The following is a 14,059-nucleotide window of genomic DNA, read 5'->3' as shown; positions in this document are numbered from 1 at the left end:
TGTAAATGGTACAAGGGTATTGTTAGCGTGCATATTTTACATTGCATTTATCACAGTTGTAATGCAAAATAGAGAAAAGCAAGGTATGTCTCACAATTTTTTTTTTAAAGAAGTTTTTGTTTCAATAATGAGCACACTGCTGATGTGTGGGGTAAGAAAGCATCTGGCTGCATTGTAACTTCACTGTCTTATGATTGCAATACACTGTGCAATTGTCAACATTTCCAATGAAAAACTGGCAATTTAATTGAACTGATTTCACACCATAAACAACACTGTCACCTCAAGACATAGGAAAAAAAAAACCCAGAGGTGGCAGCTTTCTGCTGTTCCAGATGGCACGAGGGGATGGAGATAAAGAAAAGGAGAGGAAAAAGACAGACAGAAAAAGAAACAACCAGACTGTCATAAATCCACTTGCTGCAGACATGACGGGGGCAGGAGGCTCAGAATACGAACTTCCAGTGTCACTGTCAGAGATGCTGCAGAGAGAGAAGAGACAAAAGACAGGGCTAGTGACAGATCGCTGTGTGTAAAGTGGGAGAGGAAAGACGCTCGCTGTAGGTCTATCACTCCTGCAGCAGTGTCACCTGCAAGGTCCAGGGAGGCCTGGCCGGTCCTCACCGTGGCAGCTGTGGCCCAGCTGGTAGAGTAGCCGTCTCACAACTGGAATGTTGCAAAATGGCTGTAGATTCGCAATTTACTGTCACGGCACCCGTCCAAGTGTCCTTGAGCAAGACAGTGAGCCTCAAAACTGCTCCCAAGTGTGTGAAGGTTTGAATCAGATCAACAATTAAAGCAAAGGTCGTAAGCCTGAGAATAGAGACTGTGTCAGCCTCCATAACAGAAACTGGGAGCAGAAAGCTCTGCCTCCTGTTCTACTTTCAGAGAACCTCGCAACCTCCAGCAGACCAGCACTCTGAGAACGAAGTGTTCCCCTGGAGTAATGTGGGACTAAGAGCTCTTCAAGATATAAAGAGCTGTCGTTGTTAAGACCTTCATAAGTTAAAACAAGAAACTTTAAATTTTATTCTCAATTTAACAGGAAGTCAGTAAAGAAAAAGTAATTGAGCGTTGCGATGTATTTTGCTTGGTCGGTCAGTAGTCCCTCTGCAGGATTTAAATCATTTGAAGAATTGGGAATCTTTGTAATATCTTTGATTTCTGCTGAAATGATTTAGACTTACATTGTACTGAAAAAGAGACAGTTTCACATAGGACCAATGTCACAACTGTGCAACCTCAGATTGAGATAATCCTTTGACAGTTTCTGAAACGTCGTGGCTGCTGTGTCATTTCTAGCAGTGTGACTACTCATTGCCAGTCCATCAAAGAGACAGATAGTCACGCACGCTCACATTTAACACCAACAAGCCTTCAAGAGAGTCACCAGTTAACCTGAAAACACGTGCTATTGGACTGGGACTAGAAACTGGAGGACCAGGACCTAAAGCTCTCCAAGCCTGGATTCTATAAGTGAGGATATCATGGCTATGAGTGGAGACCCCTAACCTCTACAGGGAACAGGTCAATACGCCAACTCACTGCACATCAACAAGTCTAATCAATGCACTTTTTTTTTTTTATAATACCACAATAAAGATACAGTAAAAAAAAAAAAAGAATTATCTCCTGCTACACCACCCTTTTCCAGGTTTTTCTCTGCAAAACTTTGATCAGGATTTTTCAAAATTTGGCAGAAACGTTCAAACATGATGGATGATTCTCATCAAGAATCATGATGACCACTTCTGAGAAATTTTTTTGTGGTTTGTTGCCTCGTCTTACAACTGAGAGGCCTCTCTGTGTAGACTTTGCATTTTCTTTGTGCATACATGGGATTTCTTCAAGAATGGATGTTCCTGTTGATTTGTAGTTGAGATGATAACAGTGAGGCAGTCACAGCTTGAATCCAGCATCTCCTCACAGTTTGGGATTTTTGACATGAGTCTGTATGGCATCCCCGTCAGCAGTGTTGTGCATTCACACAGACAGCGTCCAGTGAGCGGAGATCCTGTCCGCTTTTGGTCCAGACGAAAGTTGTCCAGCAAGTTTGCTGGGGTCCCGAAAATTAAGCTCTTTTCTTCTCAAACCAATATGTGTTCGAAAGAGTAATATATTTGCATCACAAACTGGTGTCGGTGAAAAAGTCATACCTCGTAAACGCTTGGCACTATTTTCTCTCCCTTCGTATCACTCCGCGCCGCCTCCAGCTGGAGGCAGCCACGCTGGTTTCACTTTGTTTACCGCTAGTAAAGAGCTAGCTAGCTCTAGCTCTAGCTGTTAGCATCTCTGCGCTGCCTGCACTACTATACTACTGTACTACTATACGTCATTGGTCATATCAGGGGTCAGTCTGTGTGAATGCACAACACTGCTGACTGGGATGCCATACAGATTCATGTCAAAAATCCCGAATTATCCCTTTAAATTAAGCACAATATTATATACAACAATTGAAAGAACTGAAACTTGTTAGTGGAGGTTTATTTTTAGCTGCAGACACTTTTCTCTTCCTTCGGTGAAAATGCAAGGTAACAATCTTAATGCGACTTTTTGCAGTTTTATGTTAAGTGTGACACAAGGCTCTGACAAAGGGGAAATCTTCTGTGGAAACATGTCCCGTTGTCACATTTTAGTTAATCTCCTGACATCACGCAGCCAAATCATCAGGAAACACATTTTTATACTTTTGAAACATCAATCATTATTGCCAAAGTTGCTTTCAGCTATGCCTGGCAGAAAGAAGGCTGTTAATTAAATAAAGTTGTTAAAAAAAAGCTCTAGGTAGCACTGCTGTGACTGAACTCAAGGAAATAATCCAACCAATATATGTTTAAATTCCGTCTGTACATTCAGTGGAAAGCAGTTGTCTCAGCATCAGATCCACTCAGATTTATTTCATTGTAGATGGAGCAGCAGCCTCACTCACTTCCCTCCACTCCTGATTCTTTTGTCCCTCTGAAGATGAAAACAACAACTCAGAGAAGGATAGCTCCATGGTAAAACAAACAATTGAGAAAACATGAAAGAAAAACATAAACTAGAAGATAGAGCTTATTAATCCCCCCCCCCCAAAAAAAAAAAAAAACCCTCCGCAAAATTCGAAGTGCCTACTGTTCCTCCTTAAAGGGGTACAGAGCAGTTTTAAATATTAAATTTTCAATTATTCACACCCACACACGTTTTCACCTTTGCCTGATGGGCAGCAAGAGCTATTTTTGCAAGATCGCAGTCGCTCTTATTTTCCTGTGCAGGGCACTGAAGGCACAGAAATATGAGTGATTCGGGTACGAATCGCTCTGAGCCTGACATAATGCGCGCTCCCGCTGGCCTGGTAATCCTTAAGTTTCGATTTGTCCGCCATTACTCCGCCAGATGCTTAGCAGCAACAACTGAGCAGTACTGAGGATGAAGCTTCCAGAAAGTAAGAAAAGACCGGCTTCTAGCACTGCCACAACTCCAGCACAGACCCACCAGGCGCTGCTAAAAGAGCGAGGAAGGAGTTCCCCTCTTCTGTGCACGTACATGGGCACAAGCCACAGACACGAGCTTTTCACTAAGCTACAGTTACGCCTAAGGCCTGCAGGGGTCAGTGTTTCGCATAAAACGAGCAAACTGCGCTGTGCTCCTTTAATAGAAGAAAACAAGAACCAGCCCAGGTTTGTCTTTAGCACTGAAAAAAGGCTGACAAAAAAGTCACAGCTCTGTCGAACCTCATATCCCTTTAACCTTGAACAGTAATGACTTTCCAAAGTTATTTACTGACAAAATTGTTACTAGCAGAGATAAAATTGAAGGGAATACTCCCCACATTATTAGAAAAACAGTTTCTAACAGTGTAATGAAATATCCAAGTCATTATCATTGCAATTTCCTTAATGTAGCACTGACTTATCATGTAAACAACTGTGGCATAAATGTCCCATTCGCTTTTGTATTATCACTGAAAATTGAGATACATGTTCAGGTATTACAAATGATATTAAACATTATGGAAAATATACATTAACAACAAATGTTTTTGTTATAATGGCCACCTCTGGTGTTGTCCCTGTACATTTTAAACATGCAGTGGCACAACCCTTTCTAAAGAAACCTGGCCTGGATCAGGCTGTCCTGGCTAATTTTAGTCCCATCTCCAAGCTCCCCTTTATTTCAAAAATCCTGGAGAAGGTTATCTGCAGCTGAAAAACTTGACTCTGGTGACTATGGGGTTCTTGTTCTGCTGGACGTGACTGCTGCGTTTGACATCGTGGACCACAACATCTTCATATCCCAACTGTAGCACCTGGTTGGCATCAGTGGTCCTGTACTGCAGTGGTTCAGGTCATGCAGTGTGTTTGTCTTGCGAGCTCTGAATCCTCCTCTACTCCTCTGTCTTATGGGGTTCCACAGGGCTCAGTCTTGGGGCCACTGCTTTTCTGTCTTTATTTGTTACCACTGGGGTCCATCCTGAGAAGGTGCGGGATCTCCTTTCACTGTTATGCAGACGACAGTCAGATCTATGTCCCATTAAAGGATAAGTTCGGTTTAAACAGTTTTCACGTTGTTTATAGAAAGATATAGAACAATATACTCACTCAGAAGGGTTTTCTGATCCGAAAAGTGGTCCGGGAGAAATTTAGATCCATAGTGGAGCTGCAGACATCTGTATACTGTTAGCCAATGGGGCATGTGTGGCGCCGGCTCCCAAAACGGCTTTAATCATCCAAAAACTCATTAGTTTCACCAATATTTCCTCATGGTCCACTCACGCCTCTCCTCCACCACAGCCCGGTGTCGCAAAATACATGCTGTTGCGGTTTTACAGATCTCTGAAGTGAATGGGCTCTATGCACAACTCAATCACTTCCTGAACTTCAGGAGGCTCTTTACTTCCTGTCTTTCATGATAGGACGAGCTAATTAATGCAGGTGTGTCTGTCCATTACTGTTGTGGTTACAGAGGTCAGGGACACCTGCATTAATCAGCTCGTCCTATCATGAAAAACAGGAAACAAGGAGCCTCCTGAAGTTCAGGAAGTGGTGAAGTTGTGCATAGAGTCCATACGGTGATCTGGAAGAAAACTGAAGTACATTCACCAAGAGACACAGTAGGTGGTGCTGTGCACCAAAGTTGTTGGTCGCCACCTGCTCCAAAGAAGAAGAAGAAGATCTCTGAACTGCAAACATCTGCTTCTTCTTCTTTGGAGCGGGTGGCGACCAACAACTTCAGTGCACAGCGCCACCTACTGTGTCTCTTGGTGAATGTCAGTTTACTTCCTGATCACCGTATAGAGGGTTTTCACCGACGTCACGACTTGGGCGGTACCCTCGCTGCGCTGCCATATTGGAGATACTCAGAGTAAACAATCATACTGACAGTAGTCGCGATTGTGTGTTATGGAACAATTTGAGTGCGTTCAGCCATGTCGAAAGCTCGTCAAAACGGACTGTAGAAGCAAAGGAATATCGGGAAGGCCTTGGGTTACAAGAGAAAGCCCGATATTTCGAGAAGCTACGGTTTATTGGTGGTAAAGATCTGTAGGAATTGGCTCCCACCTCCTGGACCCTCACTGGGGACCAGCACTTTCGTAGGGGTTGGGGTTCTAAATAATTGATGAAAAGGGAAATATTACCAAGCCGATGGCTACAAATAGTGTGATAGCTGAAATATGTTTTTTTTTATTGTTTTTTTTTTTTTTTTTTTTTTTTTTTTTTTACATAAAATACTTTAAAAATCTAGCACAAACTGTTTTTTTCAGGAGTAATACATCTCTTAAGGCTAGGGACATAAAAATTCAAGTTTCTGTAGAAGCTAAACGTTTATGAATGATCAAAGTAACATATGAAGTCATTAATGACCTTAAACTGTTGCGCTCTGTTTCACTTACCTGACAAGAAACCTGACAAATTTGGATGTTGTCCAGATTTTTCCCTCGTAGATCTTGGTTAAGCTTTGCTAACCACAAGCGCCTCCATTCCTCTGATAGTTTTTGGCATTCCTCACCCTGGTTTTTTATAACTTTTGGAAGTCTATTCATTCATTCATTCATTTTCTACCGCTTATCGGAGTCGCGGGTGGCTGGAGCCGATCCCAGCTGCTGTGGGCGAAGGCGAGGTATGCCCTGGACAGGTCGCCAGTCTGTCGCAGGACGAGGTCTTTATAATTCCAAATGTTTTTCTCGGTCTGACCTATTGGTACAACCAATGACACGGTAATAATTTACCATTTTTCTTGATAACACTCTGGATCTTCCTTAGGACTCGTGCTTTGTTGTGATACGGAGTACCTCCAAGATGGCGACTTCCGGGTTGATGACGTGCCCTGATGACGTGTCGAGAAAACCCTCTATTCACTTCAGAGATCTGTAAAACCGCAACAGCATGTATTTTGCGACTCCGGACTGTCATGGAGGAGTAGTGTGAGCAGACCATGAGGAAATATTGGTGAAACTAATGAGTTTTTGGATGATTAAAGCCGTTTTGTGAGCCGGCGCCACACATGCCCCATTGGCTAACAGTATACAGATGTCTGCAGCTCCACTAAGGATCTAAATTTCTCCCGGACCACTTTTCGGATCAGAAAACCCTTCTGAGTGAATATATTGTTCTACATCTTTCTATAAACAATGTGAAAATTGTTTAAACCGAACTTATCCTTTAAAAAAAGAAAGAAGCCTTCTCATTAACACCTCTACTATGGTGCCTTGAGGACATTAAAGTTTGGGTGGCCCTAAACTTTCGAAAGTTTAATGAGAGAAAAACAGAGGTGATTGTGTTTGGTCCCACTGAATCCTGTGAACCTCCACCTGCTGACTTGGGCCCCTTGACTCCACATGTGAAGGTGACTGTTTTAGATCCGGGTTTTAAAATGGACAGTGATTTTAAACTAAATTCACAGATAAGCAAAGTGACTAAGTCCATCTTCTTCCATCTCAGGAAGTTGGCCAAAGTGAAATCTATTCTTCCACATCAGCATTTTGAGACAGTAATCCATGCCTTTGTTACATCTCGGCTGGATTACTATAATGCACTTTATGTTGGAGTCAGCCAGTTGCCCCTCGCACGTCTCCAGTCAGTCCAAAATGCTGCAGCGCAGCAACTAACTGGAGTACGTAAGAGGGAGCACATCACTCCCATGCTGGCCTCCCTCCACTGGCTACCTGTGCACTTTAGCGTCCATTTTAAGGTTCTTTTATTTGTTTTTAAATCCCTGAATGGTCTCGCTTCGCCTTACGTCTCTGAGCTGCTTCACCTCTACACTCCTGCTCGGTGCCTCAGATCAGCTGATCAGCTGCTCCTGGAGGTGCCGAGGTTCAAGCGTAAGCTCAGAGGGGACGGAGCTTTTTCTGTTGTGGCCCCCAAGTTGTGGAATGAGCTGCCACTGCGCATCAGACAGGCCCCCTCACTGTCCATTTTTAAAAAAAGATCTTCAGACACATTTTTATTCCCTGGCTTTTAACTGTGAGACTGTGACCTTGGTTTTTTAATGTTTATTTAAATGTCTCTTTTTTTGTTGTACTTTGTTTTTGTTGTCTTTGTTCTTACTGTATTTTATTCTTGCACTTGCACCTGTTTGCGACTTTGTACAGCACTGTGTTCCACCGGTAGCTGTTTTTAAAGTGCTGTTTAAATAAAGTTGAGTTGAGTAATGAGTTTAAAAAAACTCAATTGCTTATTGCATAATGATGTCAATTAATATTAAAAATAACATATTCTGTATAACATGAAGTTAATTACTTCAAATTGTGATTCTGCAACAAACATTACTACTCAATAATTCTTAGTAACATTTCTAACACTAAAAATACTGACGTTTTCTTACACTAGGATCCAAACTGACAAGGTTTCTATGGCGACTTTTAATTTTGAGTTCTCAGTTAAAGGTGTCTGTGTCTCAGCGGCTCCTGTGGCATGAATATCATCAGGGAGAAAGTTAGCAGCAATCAGATTTTCACACGTTGCCTTGAAGCCTCAGGAAGAAGAAAAGAGAAGATGGGAAAAAGCATGCATGCTTAGAAGAACACATAGCAGATGTCTAACTCTGTCTTTGGGCAAAATATACATAAAGAGGTGTCAGATCACTGCAAGGTGGAGTCACACTAATAGGTGCAAAGACAACCATGGGAGCTAATCTTTTCCATATGGGGGAGATGTTAATGTTAATAGATTCAGCTCTTTCAGCATGTATGGAGATGAAACCTACTGGCTCAACTGAAACATTCAGTATTTTAAACTCACCTCCAGTCTTGTCTGAAGGTATATAAGAAATGCTCCGCTTACACCAATTTGCTTGTCATCTAGTTCTTTATGTGCCACAAATCTTTTGTTTTACTGGAAATGAAAGGAGGCTTTATGCTCTTGGTAGGAGATTCGGCCTTGTGGTTTCAAACTTCTGCAAAAGAAGAGCTCATACATTCAAAGCAAAGTAATCCTGAACAGGCCGCACCAGGCAGAAAAGTGAATCTGCTCGTGCAATGGCACTATTTTTGACTGTAATGTATCAATCATAGACTTCTAATGTGAAAATAGAAATCTTGTTAAAATTACTAAAGTACAAACAGGCTCAATGTGTGTGAAAAATATGCCGTCTTGTCGAGATGTTTTTAGGTCATTTTGTCATCTTTTTTAAGGAGGGAGTTTCATTTAACTGACACAATAACAACAAAGAATTTTTTGAGGTGCTACTAAAAGCTGTGCTCATATTAAATATTAATATGAAAAGCTGACTCAATATTATCTGGAAGATCCAGTTCAGAACATTTTTTTGTGGCATTCATACCACTTCATGTTCGGGCACAATGAACCTGCTCCTGACAGATACTCAAGTTAGGAGTCAGACTCTCTGATGTGCTTCAGTGAGCACCGATAAGAAGCAGCTTAAAGCATTAAATCACACATTTTTTTTCAATAATAACTTGTAGAACATAATATTAAAGTGACCCGGGTTCATTCAGATTCCTTCTCTTGAAAAAAAAAAAAAAACAACAGTTGGAGAGCTGCAGAGCCGCTGTCTCTCTCCATCCCGTTTACATGACAATGTTTTCAAGAGAAAACGCAAAACCTCTGTGCAGTTTTGGGTGTCTGTTTAATGTTCGGCGCAAACTGAAAACGCAAAAAAACTGTTGACGGTTCTATAGTGAGAGTCGCCTGCAATACAATGTCATCGTCTGTTCATACGAATGTTTACTCGCCATTGTTTCTAGCGTACTGTTCTCAGTGAGTGTGGCTTCATTACAAAAACAACAAACAGCATCTACTTTACGCCATTTCTGTGTAACTGCATATCTTTTCAAAACATTTTGGTGTACCGGCCGCACAGTGGCGCAGTGGTTAGCGCTCTTGCCTCACAGCAAGAATGTCCTGGGTTCAAATACCAGCCGGGGCTCGGGGCCTTTCTGTGTGGAGTTTGCATGTTCTCCGTGTGTGTGCGTGGGTTCCCTCCGGGTACTCCGGCTTCCTCCCACGGTCCAAAAACATGCATGATAGGTTAATTGATCACCCTAAATTGCCCCTCGGTATGAATGTGTGAGTGAATGGTTGTTTGTCTATATATGTCAGCCCTGCGACAGACTGGCGAACTGTCCAGGGTGTACCCCGCCTTCGCCCACAGCAGCTGGGATCGGCTCCAGCCACCCGCGACCCCGAAAGGGATAAAGTGGCAGAAAATGAATGAACATTTTGGTGTAAACCCCAAACTTTTCTGAAACAAAAAAAAACTAAAAGACAATGCATTTTCACTGGAGATGTCGTTGAGTAAACGGTGCCTTGGTAAGAACATTATCTGAAGCTGTTGTCTCCAGTGAAGCTACTTTTTCATTAGCTTTCCACAAATGAGATGAGGAATTCAAACTAACTCATAACATCAACATTTATGGAACTCTGTTTCGCTGTAAATAACATTGGTGTTGCCCTCCAGCCACAGTAAGTGTGATGCATCAACATCTTGTATAAACATGATCTTAACTTTATCAGAGCTGTCTGCTGCTGCCTGCATGTTGGCAGTTTCTTAGCTGTTTTTCACTGCTTTTGGTTTGTAACTGTCATTAGTTCTTAAAAGAAACACTAACATCCAGGTTATGGAGCGTCTTCCTCCCACTAAATGATGTTATTTCATCTGATCTGTTGCAAACAGTGATTTATATGAACACTGTAAGGTCAAACGGGTGGAAATATTTGAGCCTATCTGATAAAAAGACATTTTCTTCAGTGTCATGGCTCATACATTAGTATACTCTCATTGGACTGAATCATTTTTATCTTTTCAACTTCTTAAATAAAACACCAAGTATGCAAAAGTAAACCCACACATCCGATCTTCAAAGTGCCCTGACACAAGGAAACGAAACTCTAAAAAACTGATGTTATTAAAGTCTTTTTCTCTACAGAATTCTCAACTAATGCATTTTTTGATTTAAGGTGACAAAACTGATGAAAGGAGTATTATTGCATCAGTGTCAGAAGAGGGTCGAAGTTAATATATTCAGCATTATTTTATAAAAGATGATGAAACTCTATATGAACAAAGGGAACAAATGTCAAATGGAAAATTGAACCAGAAATTGCATTTAACATTGTGGCGCCCCTGCAGGGCAGATCCTTGTGGCTTAAGCTGAATCCAGTTTTAAGTGTGCTCCTGCCACTCGACCAGTGTTTATGGAGGTCATCCTGTCCCTAATGGGGCTGTGATGGCTTTGTATTCCAGCAGGTGGTCTCAGACTCACATATTTAATGAAAGATAAGCCCCTTATTGAGAAGCTTTTTCTGTGGATTTGAAGGAGGTGGGGGCATCTCATTCAAGTTCGACTGAAATATTCATAAATGTGATGGAGAGTGGGAACACATCTCCAAAAGCCTGATAAAATCAGTCCTGCTGCTAGGAACATGCAAAAGATGGAGGTGAACTGGAGCAATTAAAAACAGAGCATAAAAAATAGCATTCAATATTTTCTTACCCACTGAGCCACAAACCCTGTTGATGTTTTTAATTTCAGCTGCTTGTTTTCCCCCTTATACATCCAGAAAACTCTGACAGATGTTCACACTGACCAGACATTAATTAACAATGAATTACCACTGAGCAATTCTCCATCAACATTCTAAAGTCAGTTTGGTATACTGTTTTTAGTTGAGAAATGTTATCTGAAAAAATTCAACAAATTGCATATCTTTTACTGACAATGTAATTTATATATCTGAAAGAAAAGCAAGCAAGAAAAGTGAAAATCTCATTAGACGTCAGCAAAATCAAGCTGTGACCAAACATTAACTGGAAAGAAAATTAAAATAAAATTATTTACATTAGATATATTTGATGACCAAAGGCCAAAAAAAAGTGACAAAAATACAAAAATCAATCACATGTACTCTCTGGTACCAAGCACTTTACATTTAAGAAAATGTATAGAATAATTTCTTTAGAGGGCACAAACAAGCACCCAAAATACAGCAGTATTAAATTAATATTAAAGTATCTGGTCTCCAACTGTTTCCTCTTGAAGCCCCTCTGGTTATTTAGAGGAAATGCTGCAGACCCTCTTACACACACACACACACACACACACACACACACACACACACACACACACACACACACACACGCTCAGTCTCGTATTTCTATCCTTGTGGGGACCTTCCATTGACTCCCATTCATGTCTAGCCCCTAACCCTGACCCTTACCCTAACCCTAACCCACACCACAACAAAGCCTAACCCTAAAGAAATGTTTTTGCACTTTTACTTTTTTCAGTAACAACAACATGGTCAAGAAAACACTGTTTCTCCTACTTAGGACCGGAAAAAGGTCCCCACAAGGCACGTCGTTCCACGTTTTGCTATCCTTGTGGGGACATTTGGCCCCAACAAGGATAGAAATACGAGAACACACACACACACACACACACACACACACACACACACACACACACACACACTGGATCTCAGATGAAAACCTCCTCAGCGTGCTAAATCCCCACAGGATGGACCTAATCCTATATCCTTACTCCAGGTTACACTGAACTGAAGTGAATACTGATGCACACACCCAGTCTCACACACATTCAAAACCTAGATGTGCAGTTTCTCAGGTCTGATCTTGATCTCCAGATTCAAGAAAGTGTCTTAAATCCAGCTTTTACATCTACATTCCTGAATTAACGCAAACAATATAATATGTACAAAATCAAAGTATGTTTCAAGATTTCATTTCCACATATTTCAGGAATTTTTCCCACTTTGTATTTGCTTGTTCTCCTTCCTGATTGCAGTGTAGTTTAAAAAATTTGTTTATTTTTTTTTTTAGAATTATTGCATGGGAGCAAGCTTCACACTGAAGACAAAAATCAGTTTCAATGTCCAAACAAAATGCTCATTCCTGGTCATGTGAATTATAAAACATCACAAAATGACATTAAAGCAGTTGTCTTGTCCTCCAGTGTGGTTTAAAGCTGCAGCGCTTTGCTTTGTTGCTTCAGGGCAGAACAAGAATGTCATTAAGTAGGCCTCTAATGAGATTATTTTCTCAGTTGCTTAACCAGCATGGCCACCTAGTTACAATTACACCAGCAGCACTGCACAAATTATTATTGAAAAATCAGCAGTAAAAGCAGTAAATTTAGCATTTTATGCATATTAAATGCAGACACACACACACCAGTGTGAGGCTGATATGTTTAAATCTGAGTTATCCTTGCTTTTATGATTTGAGAAATCTTTAAATGTGTGATCTTTGACATTTTAAAACTCTCAGGAGCGAGACACAATATTGAAGGTTTTATCACACCTGCCAGAGTTTGCTCCATTCAGAGGTTTGAGGCCACACTGGGTCAAACGAGGAGTGACTTATTCAATATTCCTTGCACACATGAACAGATTATAAAACTAATGGCTTTCAGGGCACAGAGCTGGAGGAGGCCCTTGACCTCTCCTGACCTGACGTAAGACGTTTGAGCTAGTTACTAAACAACAAACTTTATTTCTGATTTTAAAAATGTTTTTCAAGATGACTGATACGGCTATTATCTGTTTTGTTTTATTTTTTAATGATTAATTTTTTCTTTGTTTCATAGTGACTCTGTTTTGCTTCAAATGATCATCTTTTGTATTTCTTTTATGTTTATTCATTTTATTGCTTTTGCATTTCTTTGTGTTTTGTATCTCTTTGAATCACTTTCTGTTTTTTTTCCCAACTATTGTAGATCTCTGACCTCTAACCCTAACCCTCTTGACAGTATTCCTTGCTTCTATTATGGTTTTGCTGTCCCACTCATAGAGCCACTAGTTGAATCATCTTCATCTTTTCATTCACATTTTCATGCAAGTGGCTGTGTGTGAGGAAGGAGGCTCAGTGATCAGTGTGTTTCTTTCTGCTGTGCAGCTCATTCAGTGCAGACGCCATGTGGCCGCTACTGAAGATCAACATATTCCCATCCCATCAATATTCTTGACCTGAGCTCAAACTGTGCACATAAGTAGAGGTTGAAGATATAATGATGATGATAATAATGATGATTGTTATTCATGATATTATTATATATTTATGTACAGCTCATAAATATCGAAAGCACACACATACAGTCATCATAACAAATACTGGCAGGATAACATGGATGAATGGATACATTGGCTAACACCACAATGCAACAGCAAATGCCGCAGAAAGCCAAAACACAAATGCAAAGTCCACAATGTGAGCGTGCAGCAGTGTGAAGAACAGAACCACAGCATTTTCTGACTTACTATTTTAATTACGGCAGAGTTAAATGAAACATAAGTAAAATGCTGCACTTTACGATTGATGTCGTTTGTTTTCAGAAATCAGCAATGCTAGTCACCGTGTTGAAATCGGCATCAATGTTTTTAAACCTTTTGTTGCTTTAAATTTTAATTTTTGTTTTGGTCATAACTTTATGTACTCTGACACTTTCTTTCCGACTGCTGCCGCTATCTTCTCTGCGCTGGCGGTGCTTTAACCCCGGCCGCTGCCGCTGTTTTCTCTTGGCAAATGGTGCTTTTTCCCCGGCCACTCCTGCAATCTTTTCCCCAGTAGCAGCGCTTTGTCCACGGCCCGCTCGTAC

The sequence above is a fragment of the Salarias fasciatus genome, chromosome 1 (assembly GCF_902148845.1).
Source record: "Salarias fasciatus chromosome 1, fSalaFa1.1, whole genome shotgun sequence".
Lineage (NCBI taxonomy): Eukaryota > Metazoa > Chordata > Actinopteri > Blenniiformes > Blenniidae > Salarias > Salarias fasciatus.
Note: the sequence above shows the minus strand (reverse complement) of the source record.